General features: G+C 47.7%; 1 long non-coding RNA gene across 1 annotated transcript; it reads right to left on the bottom strand.

Annotated features, from left to right (window-relative positions):
• Positions 1-640: 640 nt before the first annotated feature.
• Positions 641-8,981, bottom strand: LOC108640831. Its single transcript, XR_001921523.2, has 3 exons — positions 8,736-8,981; positions 8,322-8,431; positions 641-721 (listed from the first exon to the last, which is right to left on the bottom strand). It is a non-coding gene; the product is annotated as an uncharacterized LOC108640831 (long non-coding RNA).
• Between the last annotated feature and the right edge of the window lie 1,319 nt (positions 8,982-10,300).

Raw genomic sequence — 10,300 nt, 5'->3', positions numbered from 1 at the left:
TGCTGGTGCTTTTGAACCTGAAGGTAACAGAGCTCAGCAATTGTCAGGGTTATATTCCCCCAAAATGCACAGGTCTGCAGGGAAACTGAATTCCTTGGTCTTTTTGGAAGAAAGTTAACCTTTAAAAACACCCACATAAACAAGCTATTTAATTAATGAGGTTGATTCATGAGAATGACACAGGTCCCAAAGAGCCAGACCTTCTGCAGGACACAAACCCCCAGGGCAGCAAAACACAGCCCCAACACATCACAGAACCATCATCCCACACTGGTTTGAGTGGGAAGGGACCTTAAAGATCATCCAGTGCCACCCCCTGTCATGGGCAGGGACACCTTCCACTAGCCCAGGTTGCTCCAACCTGGCCTTGGACACTTCCAGGGATGGGGCAGCCACAGCTTCTCTGGGCAACCTGTGCCAGGGCCTCATCACCCTCACAGCCAGGAATTCCTTAATATCTAATCCAAACCTAATCTAATACACAGCCCAATACCCTGAATTAACTTTACTCCTCAGTTTCTTGATTTTCTTTGTATAAACCAGGCTTTGTACCATTTGATTACCAGCTGTTTGAAGCCAGGACTTTGTTCTTGCTTGTGCTGGTCAGAACAAGAGATCCAGAGCAAGGGGTTCCCACCCTCCATGAGCATCACAGGATCCACATCCACGGGAGAAGCTGCAATCCCCTGGAAACCAAAGGCACAACCTCCTCTGGCCCCTGCTAAAGAGGAGCAGTGGACAAAAGTAAGAGAAATATTAGCCAGCTCTGATATTTCAGCACAGGATAAAAATATAAGGCACATTATTCCCCTGCAACGTTACTATGGTGATTGCACTGAGCAGAGCTGTGGGTATGAACCAAAGCTCACAAGCAAGATCCTAATCTGCCCATTAAACAATCCCAGGGTCGGGGGATAATAATCAAAATAATAATCAAAAGGCAGCAGCACAACAGAGAGACTGTCAGAGCTCACCCTCTGCACGGGAAGGTCAAACACAGCACATTAACTCCCTGAAAACCTGCCCTGGGTGGCCAAAATCATCACTTCTGGTGTGGCAGGACTGAAAAGCTTTTTGCCAGCACTGCCTCATTTCCTTGGGCCAACAGAAATGCTGGGCACGAACAGTGTGTTAAATCCCATGCAAGTGGCCTGGGTGGGGTGGATGGAACCATATTAAATTACCATTACTGAAAGGTAAAAACACAGATCTGCACTTGGACTCTGCTTCCCACACTTTAGAAAGGTGGGGAAAATTTTTCTGATCATTTGGAGCTTCACGTTGTTGAGAGTTTAGGAGCCAAGTGGGCACAGTCTGCCAGTTACTGCTGGAGATCTTTTTGAGTTTGAGAGCTTCTGCCACGCAAGGAAGAAGGGGAATTCGTATATTTGGCTAAGTAGAGGTTGGAATTTAATGAAAAGAAAAATCCCTGTAAGTCATTTTAGTCTGTGTTCTCTGGTCATTTGGCTGTCACGTAAATAAATCAAAGGACACGTAACAAAAAGCCCAAAATCTTTTAAAATACTCCCGACTTCTTTTCTAACCACTGGTGAAGGGAGAAGCTGTTAGAGTGGTGGAAAAATTATTTCCCTATTTATACATCTGTCCTGAGCAGATGTTGGTAAAACACTTGTATATGATACAGCCACTGCTCTGAAAAATATTTTGAAATTTTTTCCTGTCCTACTGCCCATTCCAGGGATTGCAAATCACTCCTTCAGTCCCAGACACTCATTGCATCGAAGGGGCTGCGACTGCCCTGGCTCTGGAGTGGTTGGGGTCTGATTTTTGGGGCCAAAATCCTCTTCCCTGGCTTTCTGCCAACGGGTAAATATCTCTACAAAACTCCTGGGCAAACTTAGAGGTGTCACAAATCCTTCCTCCCCAGGAGCAATGTGTGGGTGAAGCCTGGGCTGCTGCAAAGGCTTCTGTGTGTTAAAAATATAGAGAAAGGAAAAAGCAACCAAGCTCCCAGAGCTCTGGTAGAGCAAAGGGTCTCTTTGCTGAGCTGTTTATCTTATTCTTGAAGGGCCTTATTCTTCTGATCTTTGTTTCACAACTCCTCTTTTCCCACCTCACAAACTCCATTGGCTTCTCACCCACTGCTGGATGTCGAGAAGTGTGAACCAGTGGGAATAAATAGGAGATCTGGGGATAGATTAGATTAGAGGATTATTAAAATAGAGGATTTGGGGCTAAATTAGATGACAGTTAAAAGTCCTTTCCAACCCAATCTGTTCTAGGATTCCACAGTTGTCCTGGGAGAAGCAAGAAGTCTGGATTCAGTCAAAAACTAAACTGGGATGGGGAGGGAAGAGAAAGGTGCTGCTGGTTTTGTTTAATCCAAATCCAAACCATTTACATCTGATCCATGGAAGAGCATCACCCCGAGCTGGAAAACAGCTCCTGGGTGAGAGGGGAGGGCACAACTGGCATTGCTAAAGGAGCCCAAAGAGAAAACACAAGAGTGAAACCACGAGATTTTGTTGGAATTACAGCCTAAAACACAAGCAATGACCTGCTGTTTTCTTGTCTAACAGAAGTAACTGCTCTGCTACCTTAAAGAATTTCTTTCCCCAAACCTCTGCCCTCCCCATCTCTGCCCCTAATCCATTTTTTCCTGGGAGATGCAGGTTTGGAGTGTCTAGGCTCAGAGCAAGGAGCTTCCTCATCCTGGGGAGACAACACCAAGCCAAGGATAAATTCCTTCCCAGCCAAAACAGATGTGATTTCATTACCTGAGTGACAGAAACCTCCTCACTGTTTACACCAGGCCTGCTATTAAAGCACTTATTGGGGATCGATGTGAGACAGCAGCAGGATTTAAATCTTGCCAAGCAGCCAGGCAAGGGAACAGCTCCTCCAGACAGGTCAAACTCGTAACACTTTGTTCCCAGCACAGCAAAGAACAACCTCTGGGAAGTCCTTGGCAAGGGATCTCCCCAGCTGGACCATATGGATGCTGCTCACATCCTTCCCAGCATCACATCACAATTTACAGGCAGCTTTTGGGATGATGCCCTGGAAACAACGTGGGCTGTGGAAGGTGCCCCCCAGGGCAGGGGTTTGGAATGAGAGGAGCTTTAAGGTCCCTTCCAATCCAAACCAGTGTGGGATTCTGTGATCCTGGGAAATGCCAGGTTCTGTGCTTCCCAGCTTTCTCCCAGGAAAGCTCAGGAGCTCAGCCCACAGCACTTCTATTATTTTAAATCCAGTTTCTGCTCTGCTGATCCCAGGCTGGGCCTCACCTTCCTATTTCAAAGTTCATTTCTCACCTAAAGGGGCTCTGCTAGTTTTGAAGTATTCAAAGCTGCATACCCAGCTCCAGCTCAGAAACTGGATCCAATATCCCTGGATTTGTCCCTCCAGTTCTAACATGGAGCATGGAAAGCTGCTTGCTACCATTTTTCAAATGCTGCTGCAAGTAAAGATGACATTTCCCGGGTGTGGAAGCTGCAGGTGAAGGCAGAACAGACACCTGGTAATTGGGAAATGGGAACTACTTCTATTTGGGGGCTGATGGGGGCTTTAATTAGCTCAGAACACTTCTTACAACAGGAGACCCTCCTATTTAACAAGGAGTCACAACACGGGCAGAGGAAAAGCAGAAAGATTCCTGGGATTCCTGTGCAATTTCCAGCCAAGAGGATTTTATCCTGGATGAGGACACCCTCCCATCTGGCACATGGTGTCCCTGCAGGGCTGGACACCCACATCATTTCAGGTGTCAGACCAAACCAGGGGTGTTCTGAGCTCCCAGGTCTTGGAAAAATCTGTAGATGGACAAATCCCTGGGGATGAGCTCCAACCTCCCAGTGCTCTCCAGCCCTTCCCTCTCCCTGCACCCACCTTCACTCACACACTTCATTCCATGAGCAGCTGCTCAATACACACCTGAGCCAACCCCCTGGCCCTGCTCAGGAGGCCACAAGGATGAATTCCTCCTTTCCTGCTCCCTTTCCCACTTATCTCCAAGCCCCAGGGATCCCAGCAGCCTCCAAACCCTTTCAAGTGCAGCATCAGCCCATCTCAGACACGGCACAGGCAGCGAATCCCCTCCGTGGGAAAGATCAAGGAGCCTCACATGGAATCCCACCAGGAGCTTTTCCAGGCTACACTTTATTTTATGATCCTTCTTAAACCAGCCCTGGCACGTTTTCCAACCAGTGACCTTCATTTAATCCTGCCAGGCTTTACAGTTTAAACCAAGATGCAAACACCACCTCCCTGGGAGGGTAACAGTACCCAGCATTCCCAGGAATCCCCCACAGGATCTTCCCTCCTGCCACATCAAACCAGCACGCCCCACCTCATCCCAGCAGGACACTGCAGCTCCAACCCCCCCAGTTATCCTTCCCAGCTCGTTTTCCCTCTGACACTCAGCAGGTGTCCACCAAAAGCAAGATCCCGGTGCCTGTGCTGTGTACAGGCAAAATTCTCTTTGCCTGAGCCATGCAGAGAAAAAGGGAGCAGGGGAAAATTCCCTTTAGGAGCCCCCAGCACAGCTTTCTGCCAAGCAAAGCATTTTCCTGGAGAAAGCCTTGGCCTAAGGAGAACGGGAATGATGGGAGGGAATGATGGATATCACCCAAACACAACAGCAGTGCAGCGAGGGGAGAGGATGAGGGATAGAGCTCCACCAGAGCAGATGGTGCAGATGTTCCCTCTCATCCATCTTCCAGATGTTCCCACTCCAAAGGGAGCGGGTCCCCAGTTTGCTCCAGTTGAAATCCCCCCTCTCAGCACACCCAGGGCACAGAGGGAACCCCACCCAACATGTCACCCTGCCTTGGGGGCCATTTTTCCAGGGAAAAAAAGCTTTCCTCTGGTTTTTATCCCTGCAGAGGTCAGGAGGAGACTCCTGATTCCTGACTCCATGGACCAGCACAGCAGCAGGATGGGGATGTGGCATCAGCCACCCCTCCCATGGCCCAGCATCACCTGGGCTTCCCTTCCCTCTCACAGAAACTCTGGATAATTCCCACAGGAACCCAGTGATCCAGCCATCCCACCTGCCAGGAAACAAGGGAAACAAAATCAAAGCTAAGCACCACCAGCCCCTGTTCCAAAGCTTCCCATCAGCCAGTGCTGGGGGCAAGTGACAGCACGACCCAACTTTAATGAATGCTGGGAATATTCATGTGGGCTCTGTCCACCTGCACAATCCCACTTTAACGGATAATGGGAATATTCATCTGGGCTCTGTCCAATTTACTGCACTTAATACCCTGTGCCTCCTCCACACGGATCGATTTGGGCACCGGGTTTATGAGCAGTAATTAATATTCATTCCGAATGAGATTCCCAATGCATGAAGATGTTTATTATTTATGCATCTTTAAGGCTTGTTAGATTAATCTGGTTTAAATTACCTCCTGCTGCCAGGCACAATTATTGTAATTTATTAGGATAATTCCGGTGCTTTATTTCCCTCTGCTGCAGGAGGTGGGTGATGCTCCTCCAGTGCTCCCAGAAAGCAGCTTGTGCTGCTGCTGGAGCTGCATCCCAGGGATGAAAACCCCCTTCTCCAAAGGGGTCAAACTCTAGATTAGGCTTGAGTCCACACTGATCCCTTTTTTTAAGCAGATAGAAATCATAACTCATGGAATGGTTTGGTTGGAAGGGACCTTAAAAGCTCACCTCATTCCACCTTCCACTAGCCCAGGTTGCTCCAAGCCCTGTCCAACCTGACCTTGAGCACTTCCAGGGATTTGGCAGCTGCATCTTCTCTGGGGAAAGTCTATGCCAAGATATAGAAATCCTGCATCCCTCAACATCTTCCTGCCTCTGTTTCTTGGGTGTAAATGGCTCCTCCTGAGACATTCCTCAGACTTTCCAGGAAAAGTGAGGGAAACATGGAAATACAGCCTTCAGCTCCCCGCCAGCAAAAGACCTCACCTAATTCCTTTTAAAAACCCCGTATATTTTCTTAAAAGCTGCAGTTACCACCATCACATTTAATTGATCCCCTCAGGGGCTCAAAACCAGACAGCCTTTTCTGGAATTTAATTATTTTCCACCAGGGCTTCCGAGGTAAAGGTGCAATTACAGCAGGAAGGGCTGTGCTGACTCCTACAAACTTCATGAGGGGCTGGAGCGTGTNCAGGGAAGGGAACGGAGCTGGGAAGGGGCTGGAGCAGCAGGAGCAGCTGAGGGAGCTGGGGGGGCTCAGCCTGGAGAAAAGGAGGCTCAGGGGGGACCTTCTGGCTCTGCAACCCCCTGACAGGAGGGGGGACCCAGGGGGGGGGTCGGGCTCTGCTGCCAGGGAACAAGGGACAGGAGGAGAGGGAACGGCCTCAGGCTGTGCCAGGGGAGGGTCAGGTTGGATATTGGGAGAATTCCTTCATGGAAATAAAAATTTCCCTCATGCAAAGGGCTGTCCAGCCCTGGCACAGCTGCCCAGGGCAGCGGTGGAGTCCCCATCCTTGGAGGGATTTAAAATCCCTTGGATGTGGCACCTGGGGACACGGGTCAGTGGTGGGGCCTTGGCAGTGCTGGGAATGGTTGGACTTGGTTATCTTGGAGGGCTTTTCCAACCCCAAAGATTCCATGGCTCTGTTCTGCCCTCCCAGCAATGCCAAGGCCAGCACACCCCCAGGGTGGGCTTTGGGCACGTCCTTCCCACAGCCACAAAATCAAGGAAACATCCCCCTGCCCAACTGGCTGGGAATCAACGAGCTGCTCCTTTAAATGACACCACTTTAAATCATTTTTTTCTGCCCTTTGAAAGAGCCCCTCACTTCTCCTGAAGCCAGGGAAGAGCATCCAATGTGCTGATGCAGGAGGAATGAAGCAGAGCCTGCTTTGAACCCCCAACACCCCCAGCATCCCTAACGATTCCTTCCCTCCCAAAATGACTCCGCTGTGCAAAAGCTTTTGAACTGAAGTGTTTAATCAGAATCTCCCCAGAGTAAAGGCAGCCACGAGGAAAAAAAAAAAAAAAGACCAACTTTTTAATAGAGAAAGAAAAAAGGCCTCTTTGGAGTAAAACAAATGATTCTCTAACAAAGAATGTCCCGGGGACAGGAAGACAATGTCGAGCTTTGATGCTACAATTCTGCTCTGGAGATTAATTCAGAGCTCAGGTTTTACCCCAATTATAAATCTCCCACTGCAAGGAAGGAAATAGAATTTAGTCCTCACTAACAGCAGACTAAATTTGAGCCATTCTCTGGTATTTTTCAGATACAGGGCTTAAGAGCAACCTTAACAAAATGATCTCAGTATTCCTTTCATCAAATCTCTATTCTGTGTTATGCCTTTGAGATCCAGGCCCTGCTCTATCAGCTCTGAGCAAATCAAATCAGGTGTTTCCATCCTCTTGCCCTTTAGAGAAACCTCAGTTTCCTCTCCTTTCAGGAACAGTGGGGGGAAAATGCTGGAGTCACCAGGGTCAGTCTCCCAACAGGGAAAAAACCAACCATTAAACTTGAATCCAACCAGTTCTACAATGACTTGGTGACCTCAGAGCTCTGCTCCAAGCTCCAACTGTGTCCCTGTGGTCTCTCCACCACACTTGGGGATGGAAACATTTCATCTCCATGGATAACCAGGCAATGGTTCCCTTTGCAGCACAGCAGGGAGGCAGCCCCAGGGCCATCCCTGCATTTGAGGCCCCACATTTTCAGTGAAACGACCAAAAAGCAGAAGAAACAAATGACAGCAGCACAGAGCCAGGGGACCACATCCCTCCTGCTCCTCAAGCCTTTCCTTGGAAATCCAATTCTCCGCTTTTAACTCCTGGTTTTCCCCACTGGGATGTTTGACCCAGCAAACACAAACCACATCCAGGCCTTTTGGCACCTGGCACATCGCTGTTTTAAACACACTTTCAATAAACTACAAAAAGTTGATGCTGCTGGAGCCTGAAAATAAACGAGCTCATTAAAAAAAACGCTGGCACTTGGCAGGATCTCTGGTGGCCAATCCCAGCCTGGGGAGGGCTGGAATTTATAACTTTGATCCCCACAGCTAAACCATTTAATCTGATCATAAACATCAATCACTGAGTTTTATTGCAGCATTTTGCAGCCTGAGCAGAAAACCTCGACAAATTAGGCACCCCCAGAGTGACTCTTTGCAAATAAATACTGACTTTAATATTCAACAATATAATTCCCCGGGATCAATTTTTTTATTTAAGAGCTACTGGAGCTCAGGAAAAAAAAAAAAAATTCTAATTATAAAAATATCCACCAAGGGCAGTGTAACAGCATCTGGTGAGCAGGGGCAGCTCTGAGATAACACAGACCTTCGGGTCTGTTGTGGCATCAGGAAGTTATTAAGTGTGTCCTGATATTCCATGTGATTCCATAAGTCACCTTTAAAAATGGTGCAGATCCCATTAAGCTCCAGTTGGCTCCAGATCCTCATCCAGCACTCGGCAGGCAGGGAATGGAATGGTGGGAGTGACACACGGAGCACAGGGAACCTGCCAGGACAAATCAGAGGGAGCCTGTTAATGAGCAAAGATGCCAAACTGCCATTAATTCAGACACTGTCCAAGCCAAAGAGCCACTGAAGAGGGAACTGAAATAAGGATTTTCCCCGTGAAGCACTGAAATCCAGCTCAGAGCTGGATGGTGGCACTCAGAGGAGCAGGCAGTCCATCAGAACACGCTGCAATGGGCTCCTGGAAAAGGGCATTTTCCACTGAGGATATGTTAGAATTAAATTCAATTATCCCAGCCCAAGATGAAGAACATAAAGAATGTCCCAACCTTCTTCACACACACCTGGAAGATCCAAGCAGGTAGGCAGCAGTGGGGGCATCAGAATCTGCTGGTTTTAACAGGGTAAGCTGGGTTTCTGCTTCAGGGAAGGACATTTTAATCTAAATTTTATTGTCCAAGAGTTCACATAATAGAATTATGATCTCTAGGAGGGAAAAAAAAGGTCATTTTTGTCTTCACTTACCACTTCTATTTTTCCCCAAACAGACAAGATGAGTCACAGAATATCCTGAGCTGGAAGGGACCCACCAGGATTGAGTCCAGCTCCTGCCCAGACACCCCAACAATCCCATCCTGTCCCTGAGAGCCTTGTCCAAACACTGCTGGAGCTCTGGCAGCCTTGGGGCCATGACCACTGCCCTGGGGAGCCTGTGGAAGAGCAGAACAAGGAATATTGGCCTTGAGATGAGTGTCAGGAAGGGCTAAAAATGAGCTTTTACATTTGTTGGTTTTTAAACCAACATTTCCATCAACACCAGAGAAATCTGAGCAAGTGATAAGTTCAGTGGTGGTGTCACCACGCCTGGGAGTGCCCCAAAACCATGTGGATGTGGCACTGGAGGACGTGGTTTCGTGGTGAACATGGTGGTGCCGGCTGATGGTTGGACTTGGTGAGATCTTTTCCAGCCTTAACAATTCCATGATTCCATGACTCTATAAAGCCATTCCCCGTGTCAACCCCACCCTGAGATCCTGGGAGGTGACTCCAGCAGCAGCTGAGCCAGTCCAGGGACCCAGGCAGGCCAAAACTCAATTCATCACTAGTTATTGATCCCTCTTAATTATCTCCCCAGAGCAAACTCAACCCCAGGGAGCTTTGCTTCCATGAAAAATGGATCACCTTTGTTCCAAGCAAGGAAAATACATGAAGGCACTTAAATTCCTGCCTTTTAAGTCCTGCAAATCCATGAATACATTTCAATTCCTGATTACAAGTGTTGCAGCTCCTCAAAGTGAACTTTGTCTCTGCTAAACTCTCCGGTGTGTTTATAAAACAGCTTTCCCAGAGACTCACATCAGCAATTTTGGAAGTGTTGCATTAAATCCAGACAGTGTTTTTCATCTCAAGACAGGAAAAAAAATGCATATTAATCCCCCAGCAAAGCCATGCACTGAGAATTTTAAACATTTCTGTCAGTCTGGGTAAAACCCTGATCCATTTTTTTATTTTTCTTTTTTTTTTTTTTGCTGGATGAGCCACTGAATCCTTTTGGTTCATTTGGAGGCCATTTGCTAACTTTATTAGGCAATATTCAGATGATGGATATCAAAAGGATATTCACTGCAAACCAGGCTTTGTTTCTGAGGACAGTAATTAGGTTAAGCTCATGAATAAACCCTTTATAGCAGCAGCCTGTAATGAAGGGAGAGTGAAAAAATGCAGGGCAAAAGGAGAAAGAAAAGAAATTCTTTTGTGTGTATCATGGTCTCCATCTGACACTTTTAAACAATTCATACCTGAATAGAAATGTCACAAAAGGCGTGGATTTGGCACTCTGGAAGTGATGCCATAACCATGGAATGGGTTGGGTTGGAGGGACCTTGGAGCTCATCCAGTTCCATCCAGG

Source organism: Manacus vitellinus, unplaced genomic scaffold (genome assembly GCF_001715985.3).
Source record: "Manacus vitellinus isolate BGI_N305 unplaced genomic scaffold, ASM171598v3 scaffold_45_pilon, whole genome shotgun sequence".
NCBI classification, from domain to species: domain Eukaryota; kingdom Metazoa; phylum Chordata; class Aves; order Passeriformes; family Pipridae; genus Manacus; species Manacus vitellinus.
The sequence above is the reverse complement of the archived record's forward strand: the minus strand, read 5'-3'. Positions and strand labels throughout refer to the sequence as shown.